Genomic DNA, 11,166 nt, shown 5'->3' with positions numbered 1-11,166 from the left:
GCTGAAAATGTGTTGCTGGTCAAAGCACAGCAGGTTAGGCAGCATCTCAGGAATAGAGAATTCGACGTTTCGAGCATAAGCCCTTCATCAGGAATGAGAGAGAGTAGCCAAGCAGGCTAAGATAAAAGGTAGAGAGGAGGGACTTGGGGGAGGGGCGATGGAGGTGGGATAGGTGGAAGGAGGTCAAGGTGAGGGTGATAGGCCGGAGTGGGGTGGGGGCGGAGAGGTCAGGAAGAGGATTGCAGGTTAGGAGGGCGGTGCTGAGTTGAGGGAACCGACTGAGACAAGGTGGGGGGAGGGGAAATGAGGAAACTGGAGAAATCTGAATTCATACCTTGTGGTTGAAGGGTTCCCAGGCGGAAGATGAGGCGCTCCTCCTCCAGCCCTCGTGTTGTTATGTTCTGCCGGTGGAGGAGTCCAAGGACCTGCATGTCCTCGGTGGAGTGGGAGGGAGAGTTAAAGTGTTGAGCCACGGGGTGGTTGGGTTGGTTGGTCCGGGCGTCCCTGAGGTGTTCTCTGAAGCGTTCCGCAAGTAAGCGGCCTTTCTCACCAATATAGAGGAGGCCACATCGGGTGCAGCGGATGCAATAGATGATGTGTGTGGAGGTACAGGTGAACTTGTGGCGGATATGGAAGGATCCCTTGGGGCCTTGGAGGGAAGTGAGTGTGGAGGTGTGGGCGCAAGTTTAACATTTCCTGCGGTTGCAGGGGAAGGTGTCGGGGGTGGAGGTTGGGTTGGTGGGGGGTGTGGATCTGACGAGGGAGTCACGAAGGGAGTGGTCCTTGCGGAACGCTGATAGGGGAGGGAGGGAAATATATCCTTGGTGGTGGGGTCCGTTTGGAGGTGGCGGAAATGACGGCGGATGATACGTTGTATGCGGAGGTTGGTGGGGTGGTAGGTGAGAACCAGTGGGGTTCTGTCTTGGTGGCGGTTGGAGGAGCGGGGCTCAAGGGTGGAGGAGCGGGAAGTGGAGGAGATGCGGTGGAGGGCATCGTCGATCACGTCTGGGGGGAATCTGCGGTCCTTGAAGAAGGAGGCCATCTGGGCTGTGCGGTGTTGGAACTGGTCCTCCTGGGAGATGCGGCGGAGACGAAGGAATTGGGAATATGGGATGGCGTTTTTGCAGGGGGCAGGGTGGGAGGAGGTGTAGTCCAGGTAGCTGTGGGAGTCAGTCGGTTTATAATAGATGTCTGTGTTCAGATCATATTTACTGGGATGGTGATGGGCATAGAAGGTTTCAGTTATAAAGGAAGGCTGTAAAGGCTGGGACATTTTTCACTTGAGCCTGGAGGTTGAGAGGTGAGCGTACAGAAGTCTATAAAATAATGAGGGGTATAGATAGAGTTAATGTGACCGTATTGTCTCAACAGCAGGTTGTTTTAGGACGAGGGGCTACATTTCTTAAGGTTAGAAGGGAGAGATTTAAAATCAAAAAACATGAGGAGCAAACTGTTACAGAGTGTGTTTTGTGTGTGGAATGAAATTCCCAAGGAAGGGTGTACAATTACAATGCTTAAAATATTAGTACAGGAATAGGAAAGGTGTTGGAGATCATTCTGAGACATAGGATATACATGCATTTAGAAAGACAAGAACTGATTACAGACAGTAAGAGTGGGTTTGTGCGTGGGAAAACATGTCTCACAAACCTGCCTGAGTTTGAAGATGTGACCAAGAAACTGGATGGAAGCAGAGCAATAGACGTGTTTCTGACTTCAGCAAGGCCTTTGACAGTGTTGAGCAGGATACACTGGTTGGTAAGGTTAGATCACATGGGATCAGGCAGAGCGAGCCAACTGGATACACAATGGGTTTGATAGGACGAGGCAGAGGGTTGTTGTTCAGACTGGAGGCCTCTGACCAGCTGTGTACTGTAAGGATTGGTGCTGGGGCCACTTTTGGGCATCATTTACACAGATGATTTGGGTGAAAATATATGAGCCACGGTTGTTATGTTTGTGGATACCAAAGTTTGTGGTCTCCTGTACAGTAAATAAAGTTATCATTGGAGATCTTGATCAACTGGGCCAATTGGCTAAGGAATGAAAAATGGAGTTGAATTCAGGTGTTGGATTTAGTTAAGACAAACCAGGGAGGACTAACAGAGTTAATGGTCGGGCCCTGGGCAGTGTTGTCAAACAGAGAGAGACCAAGGGCTGCAGTTACATGGTTCCTGGGAAGTGACATCACAGGAGGACAGGGTGGGGGAAGCGGCATTTGGCACACTTGCCGTTACTGGCCAGCACTTTGTTACATACGTTGGACAGAGGATTGAGTAAATGAATTGGAGCTATTTGTAATATTGCCCTTAATATTTCTCTTGGACATATGAGGCCACGGGTAACCTTACAAAAGATTTGTAAAACCATGCGAGCCCCAAGGAAGATGAATAGCCAAGGGTAGGTGAGTCCCAAACTAGAGGGTATAAACAGAAGGTGACACAGCAAAGATTTAAAGTGGGAGCTGAGGGACAACATTATCCACAGAGGATGGTGCACAGACAGAACAGACTGCCAGAGAAAGTGGTAGAAACAAGTACAATTACAACATGGAATAGACATTTGGGCAGGTACACAGAGAGTAGACGGTTTGAAGAGACATGGGCCAAATGAAGTCAAATCTGACTCGTTCAGTTATGGAAACCTGGTCAGCATTGACAGGTTGGGCTGAAGGGTCTGATTCCATGCTGCCTGACTCTGTGTCTCCAGTTATTGGAGGAGGAGACAATCGAGACAAGGCAGGTTGTTGAGACTGAAGCAAGTTACAGAGATAGGGATGGTAGTCTGAAATACAGTAAGTTTCAATTATGGGGAGGGACTGTAGAGAGGGGAGGAGGCAACAGAGCTAAGAGCTGTTACAGGAGTTAAAACTTATTGAGGATACTGGTCCACAAGACATGCCATAGATACAGTGTTGGGGAAATACAAAAACAGAGAGATCCCAGTCAGCATTTCAACCCTCTTGTGGGAGGCCTGCTTTCCCCTCTGTTGTCCAGATGCTCACCAAGACAGCATAGGCCTGGATTGAAAACTGGGAACTCTCGATGCTGCCTCAGTGCAACAAAACTTACAGTGGGGGTGGTGATTGAGTCTGGGGTGTGTCTGCACTGTGCTCCCCCTCCAGCACTGTATCTGTGTCATGTCTTGTTAGCTGATGTTTGGAGACATCTCATTGCTCCCTGCTCTGTGCACTGTGAGTGATCTTACCTCACTGCAGGATTTATTGAATACTCAAGATCTCTCTTCCCTTTGTCTCTCTGGCTGACCAACCATCTTCAATGAGGTGATGGATGAGACACCCAGCAATTGGGAAGTCTATTGAGTCAGGAACTTCCTAAATACCTACAGGAGACAGAGAAATTGACAGACTCTGAAATTAGGGTGAAGGAAACACATGCAGAATGGTAATAACTGCCATACTGACCTGGAAAATCCTAGTCTCCATCCCTGGCCTGTCCTGCTTCATCTCTCTGGAGAGGAGGATTCTGTTGGCTCAGGATCTGGAGTAGCTGCAAGAGTGAGAGACACTGACAGAGGCAGCAATTAGACCCTCACAGTGAGGGATACCAAATGGAGAGATACTGAGTGATATCGGCAGAGTGCAGGAAGATTTCAGGAGCAAACCATTGTGTAGGAAGAAGGGGTTTTGATTCATTTTGCCGCTGGTGTCAGTGCACAGGAATGGTAAACCTGGGAGAAGGCAAAGTGATGGCCTGGTGGTATTTTCGCTGTGCTATTTATCCAGACACTCAGCCAATGTTCAAAACCCAGCATTGTAAATATGTGAATGCATGAGTGCTGTGGGGACAGGAGAAGGTTACAGTGATATCATGTGCTCTAGAGGTTGGAGGGAGATGCACAGATGGGGAGGTTGGTAAGGACTCGAGAATGTTAGAAACAGGGTGGGCTGCAGGTTCTGGACAAGATGATAGAGATGAGGATATATGGAGCTTTTTTGAGCGCAGAGACCATAACTGTTGGCTTCAAAGACATTATGGAAAGAGACAAGGGTAATTCAGAAGCTAAGTATCTAAACTTGGAGAGGCCATTTATCATTAGATTATCACTGTCACTCTACGTTATCATTAGACTGGCAAGCCTCGACTGCAAGGAACCACAGTTGTTGGAGTCTCTATTTGAAACACGGGAGATGTTTAATGTGATGCAGTGAGAATTCAGATCAAATGTGTTTCGCGAGGTGTGAATGGCTCAAACAGCACATCTAGGGAATACTCATCAAACGATATTGTGAGTGTGATAAAGAAAATACAGTGCAATAAAAACAGACAAAGCCATTGAAAATTCTACAGTGTGTGGGGCAGGGAGGTGGGGGTGGTGTGGATGCTGGGGGTGGCAGTGGTGGTGGTGGTGGTCCTTAAAAATGAACAGGCAAACAACTGTCACAAAATATCCTTAGTAAATAATGTTTAAGAAAAGCCACAAGGTATGTAATAATTAGAGTTAGAATAAGAGGATCCCCAACTAAGTAGTGGGGCCTGTTAGAAACCAAAGGGACAATCTGTGCATGGAGCCAGAGGAAGAAGGTGAGGCCTTCAATGAATACTCCCCATCTGTATTCACACAGGAGAAAGGCATTGTAGTCGGGGATGGTGAGGTTCTGGAACATATTAAGATCAATGAGGAGGAGGCGTTAAATGTTTTCACAGGCAGAAAGATTGAGAAATACCCAGTAACAATAAAATATATCTCAGGCTGCTCTTGGAGGTAATGGAACAGATTGCTGGGGCCCTGGCGGATATATTTAATACTGTGCTGGCCACAGATGAAGTGCTGATCGCTAATGTGGTTCCTTTACTCATGAAGGGCAGGAGGGATAGGCCAGGTAATTACAGAGCAGACAGTCTGACAGCAGGGGGAGGGAAATTATTGGAAACAATTCAGAGGGACACAATGAATCAACATTCAAAAGGACAGGAATACCTTAGGGATTGTCTGTGGATTTGGTAGAGGACTGTCCTCTGATATTGATGAGGGCAGTGCAGATGATGTGGGTTACATGGAGTTTATTAAGGTCTTTGACAAGGTCCCACATGGAAGGCTGGTCCAAAAGGGAAGAGCCCATGGGATCCAAGGCAAGTTGGAAAATTGGATCCGCAATTGGTGGAGGGTTGTTTTTATGATTGGAAGCCTTTGTCCAGCGGATGTACCACAGGGATCTGTATAGGAACCATTGCTGGTTATTATGTTCATTAATATCTTGGATGTGAAAGCAGAAGGAATCATGAGTAGGTTTACAGATGGCATGAAAGGTGAGGGTGTTGTCCACAGTGAGGAGCATGGTCTCAGGCTGCAGTCTGATACTGATCAGATGATAAATTGAGCAGAGTAATGGCAGATGGAGTTTACTTCTGATCACTGTGAGGTAATGCACTGTGGGAAGTCTAATAAGCAAATGATATACATCATGAATGGTAGGTCGTCCTGGAGTACTGAGGAACACAGGGACCTTGGTGGGCAAGTCCCTGGATGTCTGAAGGTGTCAGCACAGGTAGACAGTCATTATGTAAATGGCCCAACTGGAGAATGGGGCTAAACCTGACCTCCCCTTGGGAAACAAGGTAGGGAACGGTGCTGAGGTGTTAGTGGGGGAGCCCTTCGGAAAGTCACCACAATTGTATTAGTTTGAAAATAGCAATGGAAAAGTACAGGCCTGGTCCACAAGTTCAAGTTATACAATGGAGCAGGATAGTATTAGACAGGAATTTTTAAAGTAGATCTGGGGAGGCTATTTGCAGGTAAAGGGAAGTCTGGCAAGTAGGAATATTTTAAAACCGAGATAAAAGGAGCGTTCGGCGTCAGCGTGTTCCTGTTAGTGTGCAGCTCAATGCTGACAGAATTAGGAAACACTGGCTGAATTTCGAGGCTCTGGCCAAGAAAGTTTGGGGCCACATAACTGGCTGACTCAAGGGAATCCCTTCAGGAGCATCGGGTCTGTAGAAATATGCTTAGGATGGAAATCAGGAATGCAAAAAGAGGGCAGGAGATAGCTTTGGCAGAGAAAGTTAAGGAGAATCCAAAGAGATTCCAGAAGTGTATCAAGAGCAAAAGAAGAGCTAGGGACAAAACCAGTATCCTCAATGATCAATGAAGCCAACGATGTGTGAAACTACAAGATCCAAAACAAATATTTCACTTTGAAACTTACTGTGAATAAAGACTGGGGCGCTCAGGGAACTAAACACTGTTTGGCCTGACTACTATTGGAATACTGTGTGCAATCCTGGTCTCAAGGCCATCGGAAGGATGTTGTGGAACATGAAAGGGTTCAGAAAAAATGACCAAGGATGTTGTCAGGGTTGGAGAGTTTGCACTATGGGGAAAAGCTGAATAGGCTGGGGTTGTTTTCACTTGAACATGGGAGGCTGAGGAGTTACCTGATAAACCTGTTTAAAATCATGATGGTCATCGATAGGGGCAATAGAGAAAGTCTTTTCCCAAGGGCTGGAGGATTCCAAACAGACAGGGCTAGTTTTAAAGTGCGAGGGTAACGTTTCAAAGGGACCAAAAGGACAACTGGTTCCTGCAGATTGTATGGAATAAGCTGCCCGAGGAAATAGTGGAGGCTGATGGAAATACATTTAAAAGGCATGTGGATGGGTGTATGAATAGGAAGGGTTGAGAGGGATATTGGCAAAATTCTGGCAAATGTGTCTAGATACGTCATTGGTCCGAAGGATCTGTTTCCATGCTGTACATCTCTATGACTCAATGACTTGAAATGAGTCCACATTAGACAAGAGGAGGTGCTGGAGGTTTTAAAACAAAAAGGTAAATAAATCCCCAGACCCTGATCAAATGCACCTCAGGACATTGTGGGAAGCTGGTGAAGAAATTGTAGGGCACCTTGCAGAGATATTTGTACCATAGGGAGCTATGTGTGATAGACAGGTAGACTGGAGGGTGGCATTGTGGACAGTGAAGAAGGTTTTCTAAGATTAAAAAGGGATCCTGATGAAATGTATGAATGGCTGAAACACTTTAAATGGAGTTCAATCTGAATAAATGCATTTGATAAACAAACACGGGCAGGACTTATACAATCAATGGTAGGACCTTCAGACGTGTTGTAGAACTTGGGGTACAGGTTCATAATTCTTTGAAGTTTGCAACATGGAGAGACAGGATGGTTAAGAAAAAGTGCTTGCCACACTTGCTTTCATTGCTCAGTCCTTTGGATATAGGAGTTGGGATGTCACATTGAGATTATACAGGCCATTGATGAGGCCTCTTCCAGAATCCTGTGTCCAGTTGTGGTCACCCAGTTATAGGAAGGATATTATTGAGCTGGAGAGGGTCAGAGAAGATTTACTGGGATGTGGCTGGGCACGGAAGGTTTCAATTATAAAGACAGACTGGATAGGCTGGTATTTATTCGTTGAAACCTGAATGTTGACAGATGACCTTATAGAAGTTTATAAAATAATGAGGGGGATGGATAGAGTTAATGGGAGTTGTCTTTTCCCACAGAGAAGTTTCAAGACAAGGCACTACATTTTTAAGTTTAGAGGAGAGACATTCAAAAAACAAAGACATGAGGGGCGCATTGTTACACAGAGGGTGGGTTGAATGTGGAATGAACTTCCCAAGGAAGGGGTGAATGTGTGGACAATTACAATGTTTAAAGACATTTGGATCAGGACAGGAATAGAAAAGGTTTGAAGTGATATGATCCAGGAACAGGTAGGTGGGACGAGATCCGTTTTAGAGTATAGTTTTCATTAACTGAACAGTGCAGTATGACTCTCTGACTATGAGTATAATGTTGTCTCATTAATTCAGAAAGGCTGAAAGAGGAAGCCAGGGGAACTACAGAGAGATGAGCGAGACATCAGGGTGGGTCAGTTGTTGGATGTGATTCTGAGAAGTAGGACTTACATGGCATTTGGAAAGATAAGGACTGATTACGGACAGCCAGCATGGCTTTTTGCGTGGGAAAACATGTCCCACAAACTTGACTTCAGTTTGTTCAAGATGTGACTAAGAAGACAGATGAAGGCAGAGCAACAGACATTGTTTCTGACTTCAGCAAACCCTTGGTCATGGTGTAGCATGATACATTGTTCAGTAAGGTAGGTCACAAGGGATCAGGGAGAGTTAGCAAACTGGATACACAATGGGATGACAGTGGGAAGAGAGATGGTGGTGGGAGAGGGTTGTTCTTTAGACTGGAGGCCTCTGACCAGCAGTGTGCTGTAAGGATTGGTGCTGGGTCCACTGCTGTTCATCATTTACATAAACGTTTTGAGTGTAAATATAGCAGTCCCTGTTATAATGTTTGTGGATACCAAGATTACTGGAAGAGTGGGCAGGGAAAATAGTTATCGGAAGGGATGGTAACCAACTGGGCCAATGGGTCAAGGAATGAAAGATGGAGTTTAGTTCAGGTGTTGAATTTAGTTCAGATAAACCAGGGAGGACTAACACAGTTAATGGTCGGGCCCTGGGCAGTGTTGTCGAACAGAGAGAGACCAAAGGGTGGAGTTACATTGTTCCTTGGAAGTGGCATCACAGGTGGACAGAGTGGGGAAAGTAGCATTTGGCATACTTGCCGTTACTGGCCAGAGCATTGAGCACATGAGTTGGAGATATTTGTAACATTGTCGTCATTATTCCTTCTGGTCAGAGGAGGTTACAGCGTGACTTTACAAAGGTTTCTGAAACAATGTAGGGCCTAAGTAAGGTGAATAGCCAAGGGTAGGTGAGCCCAAAGCTAGAGGCATAACGTGACGTGACAGAGCAAGGATTCAAAGAGGGAGCTGAGGGGCAACATTTTCCACAGATGATGGTACATAGACGGAATGGACTGCCAGAGGAAATGGTGAAATCAAGTACAATTACAACATGGTAAAGACACTTGGGTAGGTACATGGAGAGGAGAAGATTTGAAGGGATATGGGCCAAACACAGGCAAATGCGACTCAATCCATTTTGGAAAGCTCGGCTGAAAGGTCATGCTGCACAGAAACAGACCCAATGTCTTCTGTAGTTGAAGGAGGAGACTATCGAGACAAGGCATGTTGTAGAGACTGAAGCAAGTTACAGCAATATGGATGGTCATCTGGACTGAAGGTTTCAAATATGTCAAGAAATTGGTGAGAGGGAAGATGACAGAGATAGGAACTGTTATAGGAGTTAGAATGATTGAAGACACTGGTCCACAAGATGAGCCATAATTACAAATTGGAGAGGGAATAGGGAACAGAAAGATGCCAGGCAGCATTATCACCCTCTCATTGCAGGCCTGCATTCCCCTCTGTTATCCTGGTGCTCACTAAGGCAGCACATGTCTGGATTGAAAACTGAGAACTCCCGATGCTGTCTCAGTACAATAAAACTTAAAGTAGGGGTGGTGATTGAGCCCGAGGGGAGTCTGTACTGTGCTTCCCCCTCCAGCACTATATCTATGTCATGTCCTGTTAGCTGATGTTTGGACCCCTCTCATTGCTCTCTGCTCTGTGCACTGTGAATGATCTTACCTGGTGACAGGATTGATCGAAGGATCTTGAACTCCCTGACCTTTGTCTCTCTGACTGACCAATCATCTTCGCAACCAGCAGTTGGCAAGTCTACTGAATCAGGAACTCCTTCAGTACCTGTAGAAGACCAGAAATAGGCAGAATGGGAAATTAGACTGATGCTTGTGAGGGTTACACATGTAGAATGGCACGGCACTGAGCCCCACAGAGATCTGGAAAATCCCAGTCTCCATTCCTGGCCTGTATTGCCTCACTCTCTGGACTGGAGAATTCTGTTGGCTCAGGAGCTGGAGTAGCTGCAAGAGTGAGAGACACTGACAGAGGCAGCAATTAGACCCACACGGTGAGGGACCCCACACGAAGAGATACTGAGTGATATCACCAGAGATCAGGATCAAACAATTGTGCACAAAAAAAGGGTGTTGATTCATGTTGCAGTGGAATGTGCAACCTGTGAGCAGGCGAAGTGATGGCCTAGTGGCATTATGTGAGGCAATTTATCCAGAAACTCAGCAAATGTTCTCTGGACACAGGTTCAAATCCTGCCAATGCAAATGATTGAATGTGAATTAAATGCTTCAAAAAAGATATAATTAAAAACAGGTAAGTGAGTATTAAACAATTACTGATGTTAAGAAAAATCCATCGGTTGCATTGATGTCCTTAGTGAAGTAATCTAAGATGGGACTGGGATATCACAGGTATTACAGAACAACAGCTGAGGGAGGGACAGGACAGGCAGCTCAATGTTCCAGGGGACAGATGCTGCAGGAAGGACAGAAGGGGAGCTGAGAGAGGAGGAGAGCTGCTGGTTGTGATTGGGGTGAAACATCACAGCAGGGACTGAGAGAGGAGATTCCTGCGGGACCGCCCAGTGACGCTGTGTTCATGGAATTCATCAGTAACAATGGGTCTTCCCTTTCCTCTGATTGTTCTACAGACCCCGATAGCCCCGCCCTCCTGCACCTTGACCTTCTCAAGATGGCGGCACTGAGGCCCGCGCTCTCTCTTCCCTCAAACAGATGGCGACCGTGACCCTGGGCCGCTTCCCTGATCAGAGACCGCCGCCTCCTTCCCCGGGCCTGGAGGGTTTTTTTCGAGTTTTTTTTAACCTTTTTCCTGGACTGTTGAATTCTCTCCGCTCCTTTCTCCCAGCGAGGCTCCCACACACCGGCTCTGAGCGCCGCTCTCTGAAGCCGATCGCAGCCGCTGCCGGAGAAAGCAGCTCCGTGTCTCTCTCTGTGTCCTGATCAATGTGACACTGCGCATGCTCTGCGTAGAAAGCAAACTGCGCGTGCGCCAGAGGTTGTCGGTGAGTTTACAGAGAATATTCATAACTGCACAGAATGACAGCTAACATATTAGTCATTAACAATTACTTTGTTGAGTTACAATCATAGAGATGTCTAGCTTGCAAATAGATAGTCCGGTCCAAATCAACCATACCGGCCAGGTATGTAAATTAACAATCGTTCTGGGAGTTTGAAAAGAAGTTTCTTACTCGAACTGTATAAATCGATTAGAAATATGTACGTTATCAGATTTACATTTCAACTGCAGTATTTATGAGAGAGTTTTAATGCTCCACTACGTAATGAGAAAGATCAATCCTGCAAAATAGTTTGCACTCTGACCAATCTTGAAGCGTTCACTCCAGAGAATGCTTTGG

General features: G+C 46.2%; 1 long non-coding RNA gene across 1 annotated transcript; it reads right to left on the bottom strand.

Annotated features, from left to right (window-relative positions):
- Positions 1 to 3,384: 3,384 nt before the first annotated feature.
- LOC132821645 (uncharacterized) lies at positions 3,385 to 10,744 on the bottom strand. The gene is made up of 3 exons (XR_009645344.1): positions 10,610 to 10,744; positions 9,498 to 9,614; positions 3,385 to 3,509 (listed from the first exon to the last, which is right to left on the bottom strand). It is a non-coding gene; the product is annotated as an uncharacterized LOC132821645 (long non-coding RNA).
- Positions 10,745 to 11,166: the final 422 nt, after the last annotated feature.

The sequence above is a fragment of the Hemiscyllium ocellatum genome, chromosome 13 (assembly GCF_020745735.1).
Source record: "Hemiscyllium ocellatum isolate sHemOce1 chromosome 13, sHemOce1.pat.X.cur, whole genome shotgun sequence".
Lineage (NCBI taxonomy): Eukaryota > Metazoa > Chordata > Chondrichthyes > Orectolobiformes > Hemiscylliidae > Hemiscyllium > Hemiscyllium ocellatum.
The sequence above is the reverse complement of the archived record's forward strand: the minus strand, read 5'-3'. Positions and strand labels throughout refer to the sequence as shown.